Source organism: Rhinolophus sinicus, linkage group LG11 (assembly GCF_036562045.2).
Source record: "Rhinolophus sinicus isolate RSC01 linkage group LG11, ASM3656204v1, whole genome shotgun sequence".
NCBI classification, from domain to species: Eukaryota; Metazoa; Chordata; class Mammalia; order Chiroptera; family Rhinolophidae; genus Rhinolophus; species Rhinolophus sinicus.
In genome coordinates this window covers 80,179,496-80,200,424 of record NC_133760.1, presented here as the reverse complement: position 1 = coordinate 80,200,424, position 20,929 = coordinate 80,179,496, and the positions used below count along the sequence as shown (strand labels likewise).

Genomic DNA, 20,929 nt, shown 5'->3' with positions numbered 1-20,929 from the left:
TTGGGTGGAAAGGGTCAGAGTACAAAATGAATGGAGGCTGTTGGACTCCCAACATTATGCTCTCCAGAAGTAGTCTGATAAAACATATGCTACCATTTATGAAAAATGAAAGATAATTCAAGGGGAAGAACCAAGACCTCAGATGACTGGGCTAAGAGCCATGGAAAATTATTTGCAGCCTTTGAAACTCAAAGGAATTGCCAACTTTTGTCTTGCTGTATTGATTTCTGACTACTATGGACTGATAAGTTTTTTTAACTTCCATTTCCCCACTTTGTGAACTAGGATGTCTATAGCTGTTTTCTTATACCTATTTCACCATTGCCTGTTGGATATGTTGGGACAGATAATTTTAGTTTCACAGGTCCACATATGGAGAGAAATTTTTTCTCAGGAGGGGTACTTAGATTATACCCAGAAGCCTAATCTTCACCTGGACCTGATTTATATGATAAGAGTTTGGAATTTGAACTGATACTATAATTCAGTGAGATGCCTGGGAACCTTAGGAAGAGGAAAATGTATTTTGCATGTGGATTATTGATGGCCAGAGGATGGCCTGTGGAAAACAGACTCTAAAGTAGTCCCCATGATCTCCATTTCCTGGTGTAGTTACCTCCTCTTGCAGGCCCTGTGGCTTGGTTATAGCCAACAGAATATAGCAAAGAAAATGGGATGTCACTCTAATGATTACATCATATTACACTAGATTCTGTCTTGCTAGCAGACTTTCTCTCTTTCTCCACTTGCTGTTTTATAAACAAGTAAGCCTCCACGAATCCTATAGCCTCAACAAAGTAAATGTTTCCAACAACCACATGAGTAAGGAAATTGAGCTTTCCTTAGTTGAACCTCCAGATGAGGACTAAGCCCTGGCCAAGGCCTTGATAGTGTAGTAATTTGTTACTCAGCAATAGAAAACTAATACATTAACATATGACGCAAAAACCCCTGATAAACTCCACTTTTATCTCCAGTCTTTACGAAGAGTTAAAATATTAATTTTCAAACAGAAACAATTATATTTTCTCTTTTAAAGCTTTGTCAAAGCCTTCTCAAGTATTTTATTAATTTTCTGTTCAAAGAAGTAAAAACTTATTAAAGCCAGTTTTCCACTCAGATTAATCTTTCTTCTTTAGCCCTTTTATATCTGAAGACATTTGCCTCCGATACAAGCAATGTCCAAAGCCAACTCTCCTGGTCTGGCTTGAGGTGGTAGACTCTTTACTACCATCAACTGCTTTTTTCTTAATTTTTATTAAATTTATTGGGGTGACATTGGTTAGTAAAATTAGATAGGTTATCAGTGTACGTTTCTATAATACATCATCTGTATATTGCATTGTGTACTCACCACCCAGAGTCAGTTCTCCTTCCATCACCATATATTGGACCCCCTTTACCCTCTTCTATCATCCCCCCTTTCCTCTGGTAACCACTAAACTGTTTCTGTATTTATGATTTTTTATTTCTTTGTTTATTGTCTTGTTCATGTGTTCGTTTGTTTTATATGCCACATATGAGTGATTTAATATAGTTCTTGACTTTTTCTGTCTCACTTCGCTTAGTATGATCATCTCAGGATCCATTCACATTGTCAAAAGGGCAGTATTTCATCTTATGGCAGAGTAATATTCCATTGTATATATGTACCACATCTTCTTTATCTTCTTTATTGAAGGACACTTCTGTTGTTTCCATGTGTTGGCCACCATAAATAATGCTGCAATGAATATCAGACTACATATATCTTTACAGATAAATGTTTTCAGATTTCTTGAGTAGATAACCCAGAAGAGGGATTGATGGATCATATGGTGATTCTATTCTTAATTTTTTGAGGAACCTCCATACTGTTTTCTATAGTGGTTGCACCAATCTGCATTCCCACCAACAGTGTATGAGGGTTCCTTTTTTCTCCACAGGCTCTCCAACACTTGTCATTACTTCTCTTGTTGATAATAGCTATTCTAACAGGTGTGAAGTGGTATCTCATTGTGGTTTTGATTTGCATTTCCCTAATAGCTAGTGAAGTTGAGCATCTTTTCATATATCTGTTGGCGGTTTGTATGTCTTCTTGGGAGAAGTTTCTCTTCATGTCCTCTGCCCATTTTTTAATTGGATTGTTTTGTTGTTGTTATTGTTGTTTTTCAGTTGTACCAGTTCTTTATATATTTTGGATATTAGCCCATTATCAGAGGCATTGTTTGCAAATACCTTCTCCCATTTGGTTGGTTTTCTCTTTGTTTTGTTGATGGTTTTTTTTGCTGTGCAGCAGTTTTTTTGTTTGATATATTTATTTTAGCTTTTACTTCCCTTGCCTTTGAAGTCAAATTCATAAAAGCCTCCTTGAACCCAAGGTCCATAAATTTAGTACCTATGTCATTTATTGTTTTAGGTCTTTGATCCATGAGTTAATTTTGGTGTATGGTGACAGATAGCAGTCTAGTCTCATTCTTTTGCATGTGACTTTCCAGCTTTCCCAGCACCATTTATTGAAGAGGCTTTCTTTTTTCCATTGTATGTTTTTGGCTCCTTTGCTGAAAATTATTGGCCCATATATATTTCTGGGTTGTCAGTTTTATTCCATTGGTCTGTGTGTCTGTTTTTCTGCCAATACCATACTGTTTTGATTATTGTTGCCCTGTAGTATAAGCTGATCAGGGAATGTGATACCTCCAGCCTTAATTTTTTTTTTCTTAGGAGTGCTTTGCTATTCGGGGTGTTTTGTGGTTCCATATAAAGCTGATGATTTTTTGTTCTATTTCTTTAAAAAACATCATTGGGATTTTGATAAGGATTGCATTAAATCTGTATATTGCTTTGGGTAATATGGCCATTTTAACTATGTTGATTCTTCTAATCCATGAACATGGACTGTCTTTCCATTTCTTTGTGTCTTCTTCAATTTCCCTTAAAATTGTCTTATAGTTTTCAATGTATAGGTCCTTCACATCCTTTGTTTATTCCTAGATAATTTATTCTTTTTGTTGCAATTGTAAAAGGAATTGTGTTTTTTATTTCTTTTTCTGAGGTTTCATTGTTAGTATATAAGAATGCAATGGATTTTTGTACATTGATTTTATAGCCAGCAACTTTACTGTATTCATTTATTGTTTCTAATAGCTGTTTGGTAGAGTCTTTTTGTTTTTTTGTATGAGTCACTTTGTTTTTATTTTATTAAATGTGAACCAAAGTGTTCTGGCTATAGAAAGATAGGTTAAAGGTATAACAAAGTTACATAATAAAATCTGACAGTAAAATTACAAATTAAATAAATATTAATTATCTAATATTATATATTAAATACCAGTATCTTCAAACATATTACTTCTATAAAAAGAGTACATAAATATTTCACTTTTTATACACACAAGCGCTAAAAAATAGATGAAATATTTAAATATAAGCATGTAAACTTATAAAAATCTAGAAGAAAAATGGGAATTTTTGTTTTTTAATAACACAAACATGGGGAAGGCTTTCTAAGGAACGTCTAGAAGCCATGAAGAAAAAAAATCCTGAAAATTACTACTTTAAGGTTAACCATAAAAAATAAAAAATAAAGGCTACATAGAAATCTATCTTTACAACACATATAACAAAAGAAGAACTTTCTTTAATTTACAAAGAGCTCTTACAGTCATTTAGACCAATTAACCAATTAAATATATAGGCTAAGTAGCTTCACAAAAAATGAAATAGAAATGACTTACAACCTCCTTCCTTTAGTTTCTCTTTCTCCCACTCTCCAGTTCCATTCTTTAACCCATCTGAGTGCAAAGGAATTTCCCTCATCCACCCTCCCATCTTAGTATGTCTCAAGCGTGTCTGTGTGTATTACACCAAGACTTCCAAAAAAGAGAATTCAGAGTTGTTGTTTTTTAAGATTTTTATTAAAATACAGCTAACATACAATATTATATTAGCTTCAGGTGTACATCATAGTTATTCAACAGTACCCACGTGGCACTATACAAAGTTATATTCCCTATGCTAAAGTAGTGATCACCATGATATGTCTGGAAAACATCTGACACTGTGCCTGCCATGCTATCACAATATTATTGACTATATTTCTATGCTGTATATTATATCCCCAAGATTTATTTAGACTTACTTGTTTTATATCTGGAACTTTGGACTTCTTATTCTTTATCTTTCTCCCCACCCTTTTTAATTTTTCAATTAGGGTTAACATTCAATGTTATTTTATATTAGTTTCAGGTGTGCAGCATAGTGGTTAGACATTTATATAATTTGGGAAGTGATGCCCCTGACTAATACCCATCTGGCATTATACATAGTTGTTACCATATTGTTGATTATATTCCCTATAATTTACATCCCCATGACTATTTTGTAACTACCAATTTGTATTTTGTAATCCCTTCACCTTTTTTATCCTGTCCCCAACTGCCCTCCCATCTGCCACCTGGATACATCTAGTACCCATCTGATACCATACATAGCTATTACAATATTATTGACTATATTTTTATGCTGTACCCTACATCCTCATGACTACTGTGTAACAAACAAGTTTTACTTCTTAATCCCTTCCCCTTTTCACCTATCCCCAACCCCTCAATCTGGCAACCATCAAAATGTTCTCTGTATCTATGAGTTTGTTTCTGTTTCTTATTTGTTTATTTTATTCTTCAGTCTCCACTTATAAGTGAAATCATATGACATTTGTCTTTTGGTGTCTAACTTACTACACTCAGCATAATACTTTCTAGGTCCATCCATGTTGTCATAGATGGCAAGATGTTGTTCTCTTTTATGGCTGAGTAATATTCCATTGTACATAGGTACCACGTCTTCTTTACCCATTCATTTATCCAGCGCACCCAAGCTGCCTTTACATCTTAGCCATTGTAAACAATGCTGCAATCAACATATAGATGAGCACATTTCCTCAAAGTAGCACCTTGGGTTTGTTTGGATAAATACCCAGAAGTGGGATTACTAGGTCCTCTTTTGTCTCTTGTTATCATCTTTGTTTTAAAGTCTATTTTGTCTGGTATAAGTATTGATACCCCAGCTTTTTGTTTCTTTGTTTCTTTGCTTCTGTTTTCATGAAATATCTTTTTCCATCTCTTTACTTTCAGTCTGTGTGTGTATATTTCAATCTGAAGTGCATCTCTTATAAGCAGCATATGTAAGGGTTTTGTTTTCTTATCCATTCAGCTTCACTATCTTTTGATTGAAGCATTTACTTAATTTCTATTGAAAGTAATTGTTAATAGGTATGTAGTTATTACCATTTTATTGTTCATATTTTTTAGTTTTTATTTTTACATCTTAAAGAAGTCCCTCTGAGATTCCTTGTAATACTGGTTTATTAATAAAGCAGGGATTATTAGTGATGAACTCCTTTAGCTTTTTCTTATTTGGGAAGCCCTTTGTCTGTCCTTCAATTCTAAATGATAGCTTTGCTGAGTAGAGTAATCTTGGTTCTTACTTTTCATCACATTGATTTTGCCCCAATCTCTTCTGACTTACACAGTTTCTGTTGAGAAATCAGCTGATAGTCTTATGGGAGCTCCCTTATAAATCACTAGTTGTCTTTCTCTTGCTGCTTTTAGGACTCTCTCTTTGTCTTTAACTTTTGGCATTTTAATTATGATGTATCTTGGTGTGGGCCTGTTTGGATTCATCTTGTTTGGGACTCTCTGCTCTTCCTGGGCTTGTATACCTATTTTCTTCACCAGGTTAGGGAAGTTTTCCATCATTATTTCTTCAAATAAGTTTTCAATTCCTTGCTCTCTCTTCTCCTCCTGGTATCCGTATGATGAGAACATTGTTATGCTTGAGGTTGTCCCAGAGGCCCCTTAAACTCTCCTCAATTTTTTGGATTCATTTTCCTTTTTGCTGTTCTGACTGGGTGTTTTTTGTTACCTTATCTTCTAAATCATTGATTTGATCCTCTGCTTCATCTAATCTACTGTTGATTCCCTGTAATGTGTTCTTCATTTCCATTGTTGTATACTTTACTTCTGATTGGTTCTTAATTATGTTTTCTATCTCTATTTTTATGTTTCCTATTACTTTGTTGAGGTTCTCCCTGAGATCATTGAGCATTTTTATAACCAGTGTTTGGAACTCTGTGTCTAGTACATTGCTTGTTTCCATTTTGTTTAGTTCTTTTCTGGAACTTTATTTTGTTCTTTTATTTGGGACATATTTCTTTGTCTCCCTATTTTGGCTGCCTCCCTGTGTTTGTTTCTATGTATTAGTTAGGGCTGCTATGTCTTCTGGTCTTAATAGAGGGGACTTACGTAGTAGGTATCCTGTGGGGCCCAGTGGCACAGTCTTCCTGGTCACTTGAGCCATGCACTCCAGATGTGTCCCTTGTGTGGGTTGTGTGTGCCCTCCTTTCATAGCTGAGCCTTGGTTGCTATTTGCACATCAATGGGCAGGATTGACCCGCAGTCTCATTGGTTGTCAGGACTGGCCATGACTGTGTTACAGGAGTGTCAGTTCTTCTTGCCTATGCAGTGAACAATCAAAGGTCAGCAAGCTGATTAATATGCAAGCAGGGTTTATTAGTGATACATCTTCAGGGAAAAGAACAGGCCTAGCCAAGGTGGGGGAGGGGGGAGAGAGAGACAGAGAGAGAGAGAGACAGAGAGAGAGAAGCCTAGGCCCCTGGTAATAGTGATACATTCTCAGGGAAGAGAATGGGCCTAGCTGAGTTGGGAGAGAGGCAGAGAGAGAGAGAGAAAGGGAGAGAGAAAGGAGGAGAGAGTGAGGGTGAGAGAACACGAGTGCCAGAGGGAGGGCTCTTGTCCAGAGGACTTAGAGTTTGTTGGGTGGGGTAAGGGAATTACATATTGATTTGGCGGGAAAAGTGATGCATGCTCTTCCACGGGAGGGCATGACCTCCTAAGATGGGTGGAGGTCTGTTGACTCAGATCTTTATCTAGCTCCAGACCACCTCTTGTCATCTGTTGTTGTAGAAACGGATACGTGGCTGGAGGCAGCTAATCAAAGCTATTTATGAGCTTTCTCTATAGTTACTATGGACCCCATCCCACCCCTCCCCCTTCTCCCACATTTTCTAACTTCTACCTAACATTTCCCCCCTCAAGCATTAGGAACCCAAATCTTTGGGGACTTTGGAGCAACAACCACTCTGGCTGCTTCCTGCTGTAAAGGGATGTTGAGACTTCTTTGGCTATCTGCTTGCTAACTATTGATCAGAGTAGGCGGAGAGAAGTATCCATCCATTGGTCCGTTATAAATGTCTGGAGATTGGGGTCCCAGGGGTTGATAGTTGTTCATGGCAATAATTTGTAGCTTTATAGGCTCTATTCTAGAAGAGATAAACTTAGTAAGTTGCAAAGGCAAGAAATAAAAACATGAGCCATGAATTTGAATCCCAGAAAAAGGCTGAGGTCTTGATCCTAGATGCAGATTCAAGGATGCTCTGAACATTCTTTTAGACTTGTCCTGATTGTTAACATAGAAGCAACACTGTTCCTTAAGATATAGGCATGTTTCCCCTGCTGAGGCTGTAAGGAGGTCCAATGCCGTTCAATTTTGGAGGGAAACTCCAGCTAATTGATGTAGGACATTTCTGTGAGAGCCGGGATCTTGTCTTGTGAAACCGAAGATGGAAGCACAGACCAAGGAGAGGCGAGGAGTTGTAAAAGAGGATAATTTATTAAAAGCAAAGGGTTACAGTTCCTGAGTGGGAGGGGGTCCTGAATGGGATGCGCAGTGACTGAGGCAAAAGCTCTTATTTTTATATCTTCCCTTGCCTGCTTGGAGAAGGGAGCTGGTGTCTTCTAATGGGATTCGTCTATCAGGTTTGTTTTGTTTGCCCATCCTGAAATGATTAACAAAATAATCCATTCCTATCTATCAGTTCCATTTGTCCAGCCAAAAGAGATTTATGAGATAACTTATTAGCCTCAAGGCACATTCTTATATCTTTGTCCTGGAGTGAAGGAGCCATTCTAGAACCTGGAGTTTCAGGATATGGCTGCCTTTTGTTTATTTCACTAGGGACCTTCCTGTCTACCTAACAACATGCTAACTAAACCTATCTCAATCCCCCATCTGAAGAAGTAACCTAACTACTGTTAGGGAATAGGGGCAATGACCGCTCTGGCTACTTCAGGCTGAGGAGAGGCGTAGAAAGAGACCAACAGCTAAGGCTTGTTCAGAGGTCTGTTAAGGGTCCCCGGTAGATGGATAGGTCTTGCAGGTCCATGTGTGGCTCCATGTTGAGTACCTTTGTAACGTAATGGTTTCTAGGCAAGAAGAAATAAACCAAGTGAGTAGGTTGAAGATGCAAGACCTGAATAAGAGTAGAAGGAGGAGGATTATTAGAGGGGCTGTAAGGGGCCACAGCCTTTGTAGGAGTCTGGCTTTAAGGGATGCCCACCAGCCTGAGACATTTTTGATGGACGTTATTAGTTCATCAGCAGTTTCTAAATGGGTCACTACGGACCCAGTATAATTTATGTAAAAACAGCATTCCTCTTTAAGATAGACACAGGTCCCTCCCACATAGGATGTCACCGTATTTCCCCAAAAATAAGACCTAGCCAGACCATCAGTTCTGTCTTTTGGAGCAAAAATTAATATAAGATCCGGTCTTATATTATATAAGACCCAGTCTTTTATTTTATATTATATTATACTATACTATACTATACTATACTATACTATACTATACTATACTATACTATATTAATTATATTATATAAGACTCGGAGTCTTATATTAATTTTTGCTCTAAAAGACACATTAGAGCTGATGGTCCAGCGAGGTCTTATTTTTGGGAAAACACGGTAACAAATTTAGGGCTTGTCTGTTTTGAAGAGCTACCCCTGTTAGTGAGTCTACTTGTTGGGCAAGTGTCGCATTCCAGCAGTGGTTTCTTTTAATGCCTTTGCTAGTTGGACAGATAGATGCATGGAAGTTCCCCCTAAGGCTGCACCAGATGCTTCCAAAACGCCGATCAGGAGCAGGATTAAAACTGGAGCCACTGCCGCCCTTCGCATCCTAGGATGTGATTGTTTTAAAACGTGGCATATTGCTGGTGCCAAGAGCGTAGTCTGCCATGGGAGCTATGAAAGCAAGGCTACAGAGGCCTGTCCAACCAGGGGATAAAGTAATATAGGCTTTAGTACCGCAGGAGAAAAAAAGACCCTCTTCAGGTATTAAATTAAAATTAAACGCATAGGTGTAAAGGGTCTTTGGTCTGGCTGATCAAGAGGAGTACGTCCCAGTTAATTTTTGCCAGATTATATCCCAATCTGCTTTGGCTCTTTCAGAGAGCGTGGGGAGTAAATTACTGGAAGGGTAGATTTTTAGGGAGAACTGGTGTACGGAGAGTAGCAGTCCTGAGGCTAGATTGAGCTGAGAGGTATTGCAGACTATATGTGACCATCTTGCTGAACAGGATTGGTTTGAGATAGTATAAAAGGGTGCCCTCCCTGAGGTGGGGTAGAGTGTTCTAAGGAAAGTGTGATATCTTGCACAGCCCTTACGTGCTCTTAGGGTGTGGTGTCTTGAGGAATTCCAAAGTTCTTCTCTAGAAGTTGGGATGATCTTAAATGTGAATTTACATTGGGAAGGGGGGAGTTGTCCAAGGAATAATCCGGGCATTTTGTCTGGAGGGTGTTTTCAAAGCAAAGTGGGAAGGTAGCAGAGGTGTTAAGGCCTAGCCTATCTAGCCAGGCAACAGCCCGGGTTTCATTAGAACAGGGAGTCTGTTGTTTTTTACTCTCCATGTCTTCTCTCCAGGAGGCTAGGAATAGCTTCTCAACGTACCCGTTGAGGAAGGGGTGAGTGTAAGAAATTGAGGGAGTAATGGTGTAATTAGCCTGTAACCAGGTAAGTATAGAAGCAGGGATAATGGTCCATAGACACTCTTTCTCACAGATCCAGCAGTCAGTTAGGTTAAAGGCGGTTCCCTCTGTTTGGAGAGTATGTGTGTTGCTTAGGAGAAGAGCTCAGAAGATGAGTCATGTAGCCATCTTGTGTCTAAGATGGAGGGTGTCCAAGGCTTGACTTGGGAGTGGTGGATCCAGAAGTCGAATTCTGGTACTTTAATTGCAGTGGGAGTGGAGAGGATTACCGTGTAGGGGCCTTTCCACACTGGATCTAGCATTGGAGACAGACAAGGAAGAGATTTAATAAGAACTTCATCTCCTGGGTTAAATAGTGGTTTTTTATCTGCTCGGGATTGAGCTTCTGACAATTGTTAGATGGCCTGTTGAAATTGTGCTAGTGAGGTTATATGTTGGTTTAATTCCATAGCCTCATGATCAACTAGGAGGTCATTGGTTAAGAAAGATCTACCATACAACATTTCAAAAGGGCTCAGGCCACACTTAATTGGAGTATTTCGAATGCGAAGGAGAGCTATGGGAAGTAAAGTTACCGAATTTTGATCAGTTTCTTGTGAGAGTTTTCGAAGATGTCTCTGATGATGTCATTGGTCTTTTCTACCTTTCCTGAGGATTGTGGCCTCCAAGCACAATGGAGGTGATAGTTTATTCCCAGGGCTTTGGTTACACCCTCGGTGACTGAAGACTTGAAAGAAGGCCCATTGTCAATTTGAGGAGACCTGGGGAGGCCAAACTTAGTTATAATTTCTATGATTAGGACTTTTAACTACTTCCATTGCCTTTCCTGTCTTACAAGGAAAGGCTTCAACCTAGTGTGTGAAGATGTCTACCCATACTAAGAGATATTTATAGCCTTTGGCCTTGGGCATATGGGTGAAGTCTAATTGCCAATCCTCTCCTGGGCATTTGCCTTGTCTTTGTACCCCTATTGGTGTCTGAGAATGTGTTAGAGGGTGAGAATATGTTGTATAGTCTTTTAAAGATCTTTTCCTATGAATAATATTTGGGCCATTTGTAAAGTTTTGTCCCTCCCTAGGTGGAAGATTTGGTGGAGGGTTTTAAGAATTTTCCATTGATTGGCAGCTGGGAGGTGTAAATGACCATTCCCCCCTTGTAACCAACCCATGGGTTGGGCAGTGTAGCTCCTTGCTTTGGCCCAATCTTATTCTGAGTATACTGGGTCTTAATTTGAGTTATGGATCCGTCCCAAATTAGAGGAGGTAGCATATGGTTGAGACCCATTTTGGCAGCATTTTTAGCTTGGTCTGCTAATCTATTGCCTTCAGAAATTTTATCACTTCCCTTTTGGTGCCCCTTGCAGTGTATGATTGCTATTTCTTGAAGAGAATGTACTGCCTGCAGCAGTCAGTTGATCACCTGGTGAGATTTGATGGGTGACCCATTGGCTGTTAGGAAGCATCTTTCTTTCCAAATGCTGCCATGGGCATGTAATACTAAAAAGGCATTTTTTGAATCAGTATATATTTTGGCTCTTTTTCCTTTACTCAGCTCTAGTGCTCGGGTGAGAGCTATTAGTTAGGCCCGTTGTGCACTGGCCCCAGAAGGAAGGCTTGCATTTTCTAAGATATTATGTAAAGTAACTACAGCATTTCCAGCTTTTCCTATGCCATTTTCTATAAAAGAAATCTTGAGATAATTTTAAATATGGTTAAACTAAATGTAATTAACTAAGTAAATTTAAATCTCAAAAGTAAGCTGGTGATGTTAGAACTGCTAGAGTTCATGTGCCTTCCTCGGTATCAGCTATAGGCCAATAAAAGGAAGCTTAGACTACTGTTTGTCCCTAACTGGCAGGGAATTCTTATGGTTCTAGCCCACTGTTACATCCCTGATTAAGAGACTCAGATCCTAGAGAAGGCCAGGAATTTGTTTAAATATCTTTAACAACCAAGACAGGAAAACAAGGAATAAAGGAACAGTGAGACCAGAGACAAGCCAGACTTTTGGCCACAGTTATAGACAACCCAGGGTTGAAGTCACATCAGGGCACCCCAAAAGCCCCAGAAGAGGAAACACCAGATAAAGAAGCCTGCTTTGGTTGTGGAAACCCAGAACACTGCAATAAGGAGTGTCGTAATTTTCCAAAACAGCTGTGCCCCTTGTGCAAACTAAAGGGCACTGGAAGAAGAATTGCCCCCTATTCTGAAAGGAACAGGGACCAACTCCTTCCCCACAAATTGCTGTGATAAACTAACGGACCTGAAGTTCTCAGCAGCTCCCAAGCTGTTCTCATCACAGGGGTAAAACTGCGCATGACCCTGACATGGCAGGTAAGCCTGTTAATTTCCTAATTGATATGTAAGCCATTTATTCTGTCTCAACTGCTCACTTTGGAACTTTTTCCTCTGAAAACTGCTTGGTTGTAAAGATAAAGACAGCCCCCAGATTTGGGCTTATTTTACTCAGCCTGTTCCTCACCATTGGCTTATACGTTAGAAAAAATGTATAATAAAACGAACAAATCAGGCTTGAAAAAAACAAGACTCTGGTGGAGTTTTGTCAGGAGACCTCAAAGCCCTGGCCCTAACTACAGGGGATGGGCAGTGGCAAGACTGTCCCGCCCCTTTTCTGGATTTCTGAGGGTTGAGAAAGAGTCTTGATAGTTACCGCATTCCTCTGGGAGCTAAAAAACGTTCATCCAGGAGTAGGAAATTATAAGGGCTAATGAGGAAAGACCAGGGTACGATTTTGATTAAGAGTTTTGTTGTATTTATGAAGAAAGTGATAGCAGCCAGACCCTCATCCCTTTGTTCCTCCACCTCCGGGTCTGCTGGTGTTAGCGTGACCCCTGCTAGGCAATAGTGTTCAAAAAGAGCATTGCCTTTGGGGATTAAATTGCAGCTCAGTTTGAAAAGAGACAGGGCAGCTACTCTATAGCAGGATCGATGGGGGTGGTAGAGATATAGTCAGTAAAGGGACAGAAAAGACTTGTGAGTGAGGCAAATTTGAGCTAAAAGCCACAATTAAAAGAAAGGCCTGAAAAGACCGAGAATCTCCCCTGAGAGTTAAACTCTTGCCTCCTCTCAAGAACTAAACCTAAGTCTGGGATGCGCCACAGGGGTGGGAGTGTGATTGCCTCTGGGGACAGTGAAACAAAGGAAAGACTTAGGGTGGAGAAAGTAACAGGAGAGAGCCTAGGCGGGCTGCTGCTCACCTGGAAATCAGAGAAAGAAAACGGGGGCCCTGGAGACAGGATCGGGGGTAAGCCCGGGTGGGAGCGGCTGTGCCCACTGCTCCCCAGGCTGTAAGTCTCCTTGGGACCCTCAGAATTTAGGAGGAAATAAAAAGTTCATGCCCGTGAAGGGCCATGGGTGTGCTCTAATGTGAGCCCGCCCTGCCTGCAGGGATTCAACTATTTCTCCAGAGGAATAGAGCAAGGTATTCATCTGGCAAATACCACAGTGCCCCTTCTTGCAACTCCTGCAAAAGGTGTTCAGATGCAGATAAGTCGCTAGAGGCACCTGGGGCAAAGAGAGTTGCCGCGAGCTTACGACAGGCGGATGATTTACATTTATTTCTCTCTTGGCCAGGTTTAGGGGCTGTCCGAGTGAGTAGTGGGCCCAGGGTAAGGTGTCTGTGAGTCTGGGAGCTGGTAGAAGATGTGTGGAGCGGAAGGCAGAGTAGACATACTTTATACACTGACTTCATCGCCTCATCAGGGGATAACCGGCAGCCCCCCGGTACAGCAGCTGCAGCCAGCCTCTTGAAATGGCCTGATTTTTATACCGTAAAGAGACCAAATTGGCAGACACTCAAGGTGTTTATATAAGCGTATACAAACAGCGACATCTTCAGGATGGGTGCCGCCCGTGCAGCGTTCCTTCTTATGTAACTGGGCTGCCGGGTCAGGGCTGCTGGGGTGGAAGCTGACTGACTCTTTTGTCCCTACAGAGGCAGAAAAGAAAAGGAATTCATGTGATGGGTCAAAAGTGGGGCTCCCAAAGGCCGTTACACCTTTGGCCATCCCCAACTCTCTACATGCCTGGTTTCTCCCCTGGTTGTCCCCACCTTATTTTGTATGTCTCCAGAGGAGACAGATTTATATTACAGTGATGGGAGTTCCCTATGAGGCCCCTGTGCATCTTACGGTTTGACTCCAGACACTTCTGAGAGGCCCCCACCCATGTAGGGATACCCAAGAACTCAGACTGGAGGGAGGAAATGCCTCTTTGGTCTTCAGAACCCTGGTGAAACTGATACAGGCCAAGTGAGTAGCCCCCCTCTCTCCCCAAAAAACTTTGTTTTCTTGCCTGTAGAGATTTTAAGTTTCCTTCTTAAAGTTTTCTTTTTCCCAGTTTTTTAGCTCCTACCCCCTGCTTTAGGTAATTACCCTAAAACTTGTGATTTATACTTGTTGATTGTAATCATTGAAGTCTAATGTTCTTTCCAACCTATTTTGGGCCCAGCTCCTGGACAATTAATGTCACCCAAATAACTGATTAAGTGGCCACAGGCTCCATAGAGTGGACGGATTTTCTATCGCATAGCCACCTCGCACGAATAGCTTCAAGCTCTGCTCTTTAAGAAATTTATTAAAATCTATTTTTCCACATTCAGGAGCCTTGGGGATACAGAGGGTACCCCAGCAAGATTTCCAGTCACAGCCAAAGAAGCCAACACGGTCTTCCAGGTGGATCTCAAGACTACTTCCTCTCATCTGAGATCAGATAAGGAGAGAGTTTCATGAATCCCCCAACAGGTAGGGACAGCTCTGCGCCCCTGCCCAGCAGGAAGCAGATACTGAAAAACAGACCTTCTGTCCCTCAACTTCCCATAGAGATTTTATGGGGATCATGTCTCTCAAGGAGAAAACAAGGCAGTCAATTAGAGACAGGCATCAGGACTCTGCATTCCTGCATAATCCACAGAATGCAACTGCCCCAAAGACCTCCCCTCTCTGCCCAAAACTTCCCTTTTCACTATAATTATCTACCCCTATGAGAAAGAAATGGGTACAAAATATCCAACTAGATTAAACTGGCCACTCACACCTGCACAGTAAAGGCCACAATGACCTTCATTTCACCTGGGCCTCATTATACCATCATTATAATATCATACATATGCCCAGAAGTTTATTAATATTATAACAGACTGAATTCTGGGAAGGAACATGCACAGTCTAAAAAGATGAGGTAGGGGCCGGCCCAGTGGCTCAGGCGGTTGGAGCTCCATGCTCATAACTTCTAAGGCTGCTGGTTCAATTCCCACATGGGCCAGTGGGCTCTCATCCACAAGGTTGCTGGTTCAACTCCTGGAATCCTGCAAGGGATGGTGGGCTCCACCCCCTGCAACTAAGATTGAACACGGCACGTTGAGCTGAGCTGCCTCCCGGATGGCTCAGTTGTTGGTTGGAGCGCGGGCTCTCAACCACAAAGTTGCCAGTTCGATTCCTCGAGTCCCCCAAGGGATGGTGGGCAGTGCCCCCTGCAACTAAAGATTGAACACGGCACCTTGAGCTGAGCTGCCTCCCGGATGGCTCAGTTGGTTGGAGCGCGGGCTCTCAACCACAAGGTTGCCAGTTCGACTCCCGCAAGGGATGGTGGGCTGCACCCCCTGCAACTATCAACTGCAACTGGACCTGGAGCTGAGCTGTGCCCTCCACAACTAAGATTGAAAGGACAACAACTTGACTTGGAAAAAAGTTCTGGTAGTACACACTGTTCCCCAATAAAGTCCTGTTCCCCTTCCCCAATAAAATCTTAAAAAAAAAAAAAAAAAGATGAGGTAATGGCCTCTTGTCAATCACAGGTATCAATCAAGTGGTCCCACACCTGGGAAGGAACAGCCCATTCTAGAGAAAAAAATGGATAAAAACTCCAAGTCCTCACCAGTCAGCACCTCTTGAGCTTTGCCTTTGTTCGGGCCCGCTTCAAACCCTTTGAAGTATACTATCTCTTCTTATCAACTACTCTCTCACCACTTTATTTCTGTGTCTCATTCAATTTTTGCTTGAGATTGCAAGAATCTGGACATCGCGCTGAGAAGGGCCCACTTTCCAGTAACAAAACCTGAGCACTCATTTTAGATTTTATCCTTGTTTTATCCTTGTTTCTGTCTGAACATAGGCCTACCATGTTTGAATATCCCTCCTCCGCAATGTGGTATCTCTCTTTAACCTTGAAGGTGAGAGAAGACAAGAAAACCTTGCCAGTCATACTTCACTGCATTCCAAATGGCTGGAGGCACAAAGGGTTCAATTTGAGTCACGGCACCAAAATGTTGTGGGAGGCTCGTTCTTGCTGACACAGTGAAGAATCAAAAACCAGCAAGCTGAGAAGTATGCAAACAGGGTTTGTTCGTAACACACTCCTAGGGAAGAGAATGGGCCTATCTGAGGTGGGCAAAAGAGGCATAAGCTCCCGGTCCTTTTGTGCTGAGGACTTACATAGTTTGCCAGGTAAGATGAGGGATTTATGAGGACAGAAAAGAGGCTACTTGTTAAACCTGACAAGCTCAGGAGACTGAAAATAACCACATAGAACAGCATGAACATAAAAATTCCTAACTAAGGTGGGCCATAGAGGGGTGTCACATCTTTGGCTTGTAGCTTTCTTGACAAAGGTCAGTCTTTACCTTACGTGAGCCTGTCTGTCATCTTTTTGCATCTAAGATAACATACCCTTGGAATGTAAGAATAATTCCTTTCTCAACCCCACAGGGGGCACAACCCCCTAAGCGAGAGCAGGAAACTACAAAATCCCTCATTGTTTTCTTGTTCCCCAAATACCATCTCTGTGTTGTAAAATGCTATTAACTATCCTGTACCCACCTATGTAAAAGTGATGTAGGTGAAATTAGATCTGCCAGCAGTTTGAGTGTGGGCTGGGATCCTGTCTCGTGAAGCCGAAGAATGGAAACACGGACCAGGGAGAGGCAAAAAGTTTTAAAAAGAGGATAGTTTATTAGAGGCAGGAGAAGAGGTTATAGCTCCCGAGCCGGAGGGGGTCCCGAATGGGGGGTGCCCCATAACTGAGGCAAAAGCTCTTACTTTTATACCTTCCCCTGCCTGCTTGGGGAAGGGGAGCTGTTTAAAGAAGGGAACTTGTTTGAAGAAGGGAACTGGTGCCTTCTAATGAAATTTGTCTACCAGTTTTGTTCTGCTTGCCCATCCTAAAGGAATTAGCAAAGTAACCCACTCTTAGCTATCAGATCTGCTTGTTTGTCAGGCCAAAATGAATTTTATGATTAACTTCAAGGCCACATTGTTACATTATGTCCTGGAGCAAAGGAGTGATTTCAAAACCTGGAGTTTTAGGATATGGCTGTCTTTTCTTTATTCTTTATTCCACCAGGGATTATATTCCACCAGTTAATTATATTTACTAACCTGTCTCAATCCCCCCTCTGAAGAGGAAGCCTTAACTGCTGTTAGCGGATGGGGGGACGAGCGTTCTGGATACTTCAGGCTGAGGAGAGACATAGAGAGAGACCAGCAGCTAGGGCTTGTCCAGAGGTCTATCGAAGGGTCCCCGGTAGATGAGCATATCCAGATGAAGGTTTTGTTGCTTTGGAGGCCGTCGTAGCCAGCTAGTGAGTGGTAGATACACCTTAGGCAGCAGCAAGAGATAATTCATATAATAATGAATAACAGAAATATGAGAAAGGCTTCTTTAAGTCCTGTTAAACTGGGAAGCGAGGAAGTAGGGAAGAAAAAATCTAGGCTGAAAAATCTTGTTTTTAGTTTAATATTGGAAATCTTAACTGTGAATTATCAGAGACTGAAACAGCATAACCCTTTAAACTTTTTATATTCTTGATTGTGTTTGAGAAGTAGATAATCTATGGCAGCTTTGTTTGAGAACTGTTATTCTGACCTGTCCTAACTTTTGTCTCATGGCATGGATAGCCTGTGAGGTGGCGTTTAGGGTTTTTGTCATTGAGTAAGCTATTTGACTATTGAGCCTTTTGTATGTTATTATTTTTTTTATTTTTTATTTTTTTTATTAAATTTATTGAGGTGACAATTGTTAGTAAAATTACATAGATTTCAGGTGTACAATTCTGTATTATGTTATTTTTTTTAATAAAAGAACTCTTATCAGTGAAGAGCGTCCAACCTGGGTTTTCTCGGGGTATTTTTTGTATATTTGTTTTAACAGTATAAGCTTGTATTAAAACTTATTGGCAGTTAATTATTTCTCTGTCTCTGGGAGGAAGGTGGCAAGATTAAGGTGGAGCAGATCCCTATTTGAATTACAGGACCTTTTAAAAGGGCCTGATGCTGCAGGAGGCCGCTATCAGTGAGCCTGTGACTCTTATTAGCATTTAAAAGCCCTTGAATGTGGTGTGGGGCAAAAACGAAAATGGTTAAGTCTTTCCCCATTGTGAGCTTGGTGGCATTGGGAACTAGGATGGCAGCTGTAGCTATGGCCTGGAGGCAAGCTGACCAGCTGTGCGCTATGAAGTCTAGTTTCTTAAATAGTTTTCGAGTCCTTTTTAAGTTTAATTTTGTTTATTTTATACTTTCTTTAAGGTATAGACCAATAATAAGAAACAGGCTGAGCAAAATGAGCCCAAATCTGGGGACTGTCTTTATCTTTACAACCAAAACGGTTTTCATAGGAAAAAGGTCCAGAGTGAGCAGTTGAGACAGAATAAAAAGGCTTCTGTATCAATTAGGAAATTAATAGGCTTACCACCCACAGGGTGGTAAGGGTCACCCACAGTTTTACCCCCTGTGATGAGAACAGCTTGGGAACCACTGGGAACTTCAGGACCAACAGTGATGACAGCCATTTTGGGGGAGGGAGCTGGTCCTTGCTCCCTTCAAAACAAGGGGTACTCTCTCCTGTAGTGCCCTTTAGTCTGTACAGGGGGTGTTACGGATACCAGGACCGGAAAGAACCCAAGCGGCACTCAGAGAGTTAGGAAGGTCAGCTTTATTACTCCGGTGGGCTCAGTGGGATCCTTCCCAAAAGACCGAGCCCCTAGCAAGGTTTTGAGCAGGTTTTTATGTGTTGGGGACTTCCTGGAGTTGGGGAAGGGGTAGGTGTCGTCTGGTGATTGTCTCGGGGTGTGGCTTGGAGGGGGTTATGCGGAAGTGGGCTGGGGCTTAGGCTGGGGACTTCTCTCTCTGCTCGGGCCACCATTTAGGTCAGTTCCATGTGGCAGCGAACCATTTTAGGTCAGTTTCTGCATCATGTCCCCCCCCGTTGATGATCGTAAGTGGTAACATCTTAGAGGTCATAATATTAGCTAACAGGACGATAACCCCACAGGGCAAGGATCTGGGCTGTAGCCCAACGGGTGACGGAGGTCTCTATGAAACATAAGTACAAGAAGGTTGGGTGGCCAGTGAATTTTCCCCAGTAGCCTGAGGGACAGGAAGGGGAGGTCGTGACTCCTTCCCGGGGAAGAGATAGTATGAGAAAAAGCCAAATCATGGTTGCTGCCTAAGACAGGTTAGGGAGAGGAGGCAAGCAGGCCAAAACAGGAAGTAGAACCCTAACAGTCCCTTTTCCAGTGGTGACCAGCTCAGGGGAGGATGCAATGAGACCAGCAAAGGCTAGAAACAATAGGAGTCCAATAACAGCAAAGACGGAGGCCGGACAGATGACGGCGAGGCTCATCCGGGCTGTTTCTTGAGGGTCAGACTGAGTGGACAGGCCTGGTCAGGTTGGGTGTTCCAGGCATCGTCCTCCGGCTGGGCTCTTTTAACTCAAGTATGGTGGATCCATGGAGTGATGCCTGAAACTTTAAGAGTGGTGGTAGTAACAAGGATAACAGTGTGAGGGCCTGTCCACCGGGGTCGTAGGGGCTCGTGCTTCCAATATTTGACCCAGACTTGGTCTCCTGGGGTAAAGGGGTGTACCAGGGCCCCGAGATAAATGGGGGCCCCTTCCAGAATGTAAGCATGTACATCTGTGAGGACCTTGCCTAGCACGGCCATCTGGCTTGGAGGCTGGAGAACCCCAGCTGGCGAATGTCACCAGGGAGGCTGGTCAGCAGGGGTGGGGGCCTCCTGAACATAATTTCAAAGGGAGAGAATCCAGATTTGCCAAGGGTGCAGCGTGCCCGAAGGACAGCTAGTGGTAGGAGGTCTACCCACCCTAGGGAGGTCTCCTGGTGCAGTTTAGCTAATGTCTCCTTGAGGGTACAGTTCATATGTTCAACTTTCCCTGAGCTTTGTGGTCGGTATGCTGTATAGAGTCTCCAGTTGATGCCCATGGCTCTGGTTACTGTCAGGAGGAGTTCTGCTATGAAAGCCGGCCCGTTGTCACCGTGGATAGAAAGTAGAATCTCGTAGTGGGGGATAATCTCCCTGAGGAGGACCTTGGCTACTTCACGGCTCTTCTCAGTCCGAGTGGGGAAGGCTTCGACGCACCTGGAGTAGGTACAGACCAGGACTAGTAAGTACTTAGTACTGCAGCAGTTAGTCATGTCAGTGAAGTCAACTTCAAGGTCCTCAAAAGGCGCAGGACCGCTTCTCTGAATCCCGGGGATGGGGCTAGGGCCGGACTTTGTATTGTTCTTTGCACAAGTGAGTCAGCGTTCTCCAATGGACTTGCAAAGAGCTGACAGCCAGCTGATGTAGAAGTTTTTGGTTAGGAGGCCCTTGAGAGCAGTTTTTCCTAAGTGGGTTAACTTGTGATATTCAGCGGTTACTTAAGGACCTAGCAGGGCTGGGATGAAGAGTCTTCCGTCGGACATTTGCCACCACCCTTGTGGCAATCTGGTGGCCCCTTCTGACTTTGCCCATCTGAGTTCTTTTGTGTACCGTGGGAGGGACATGGTGGTGGTGTCAGTGACCAAGAGTAGTTCTCTAGGGCTTCCTATCGCTGCTGATTTGGCTGTGGTGTCGGTGAGCCTGTTCCCGACTACTGAGGGCTCATTGCCCCTCTGGTGGCCTGGACGATGGATAACTGCAACCTGCTGGGGAAGCCAAATGGCTTGTAGAAGCTTAAGGATTTCTTGTTTATTTTTAATAGTTTTTCCCTCCGCAGTCAGAAGGCCTCTTTCTTTGTATATAGCCCCATGGATGTGGATGGTTGCAAAGGCATACCGAGAGTCGGTGTAGATGTTGATGTTTTGGC

At 42.3% G+C, this 20,929-nt stretch overlaps 1 long non-coding RNA gene across 3 annotated transcripts in view; it reads left to right on the top strand.

Moving 5' to 3' along the window:
* Positions 1–17,819, top strand: part of LOC109436036 (uncharacterized) — a 57,299-nt gene extending 39,480 nt beyond the window's left edge. For all 3 annotated transcript variants that reach the window (XR_012490472.1, XR_012490471.1, XR_012490473.1), the window contains 2 exons: positions 11,984–12,163; positions 14,451–17,819. This is a non-coding gene — a long non-coding RNA (uncharacterized LOC109436036). The remainder of the gene's footprint in view (positions 1–11,983; positions 12,164–14,450) is intronic.
* Positions 17,820–20,929: the final 3,110 nt, after the last annotated feature.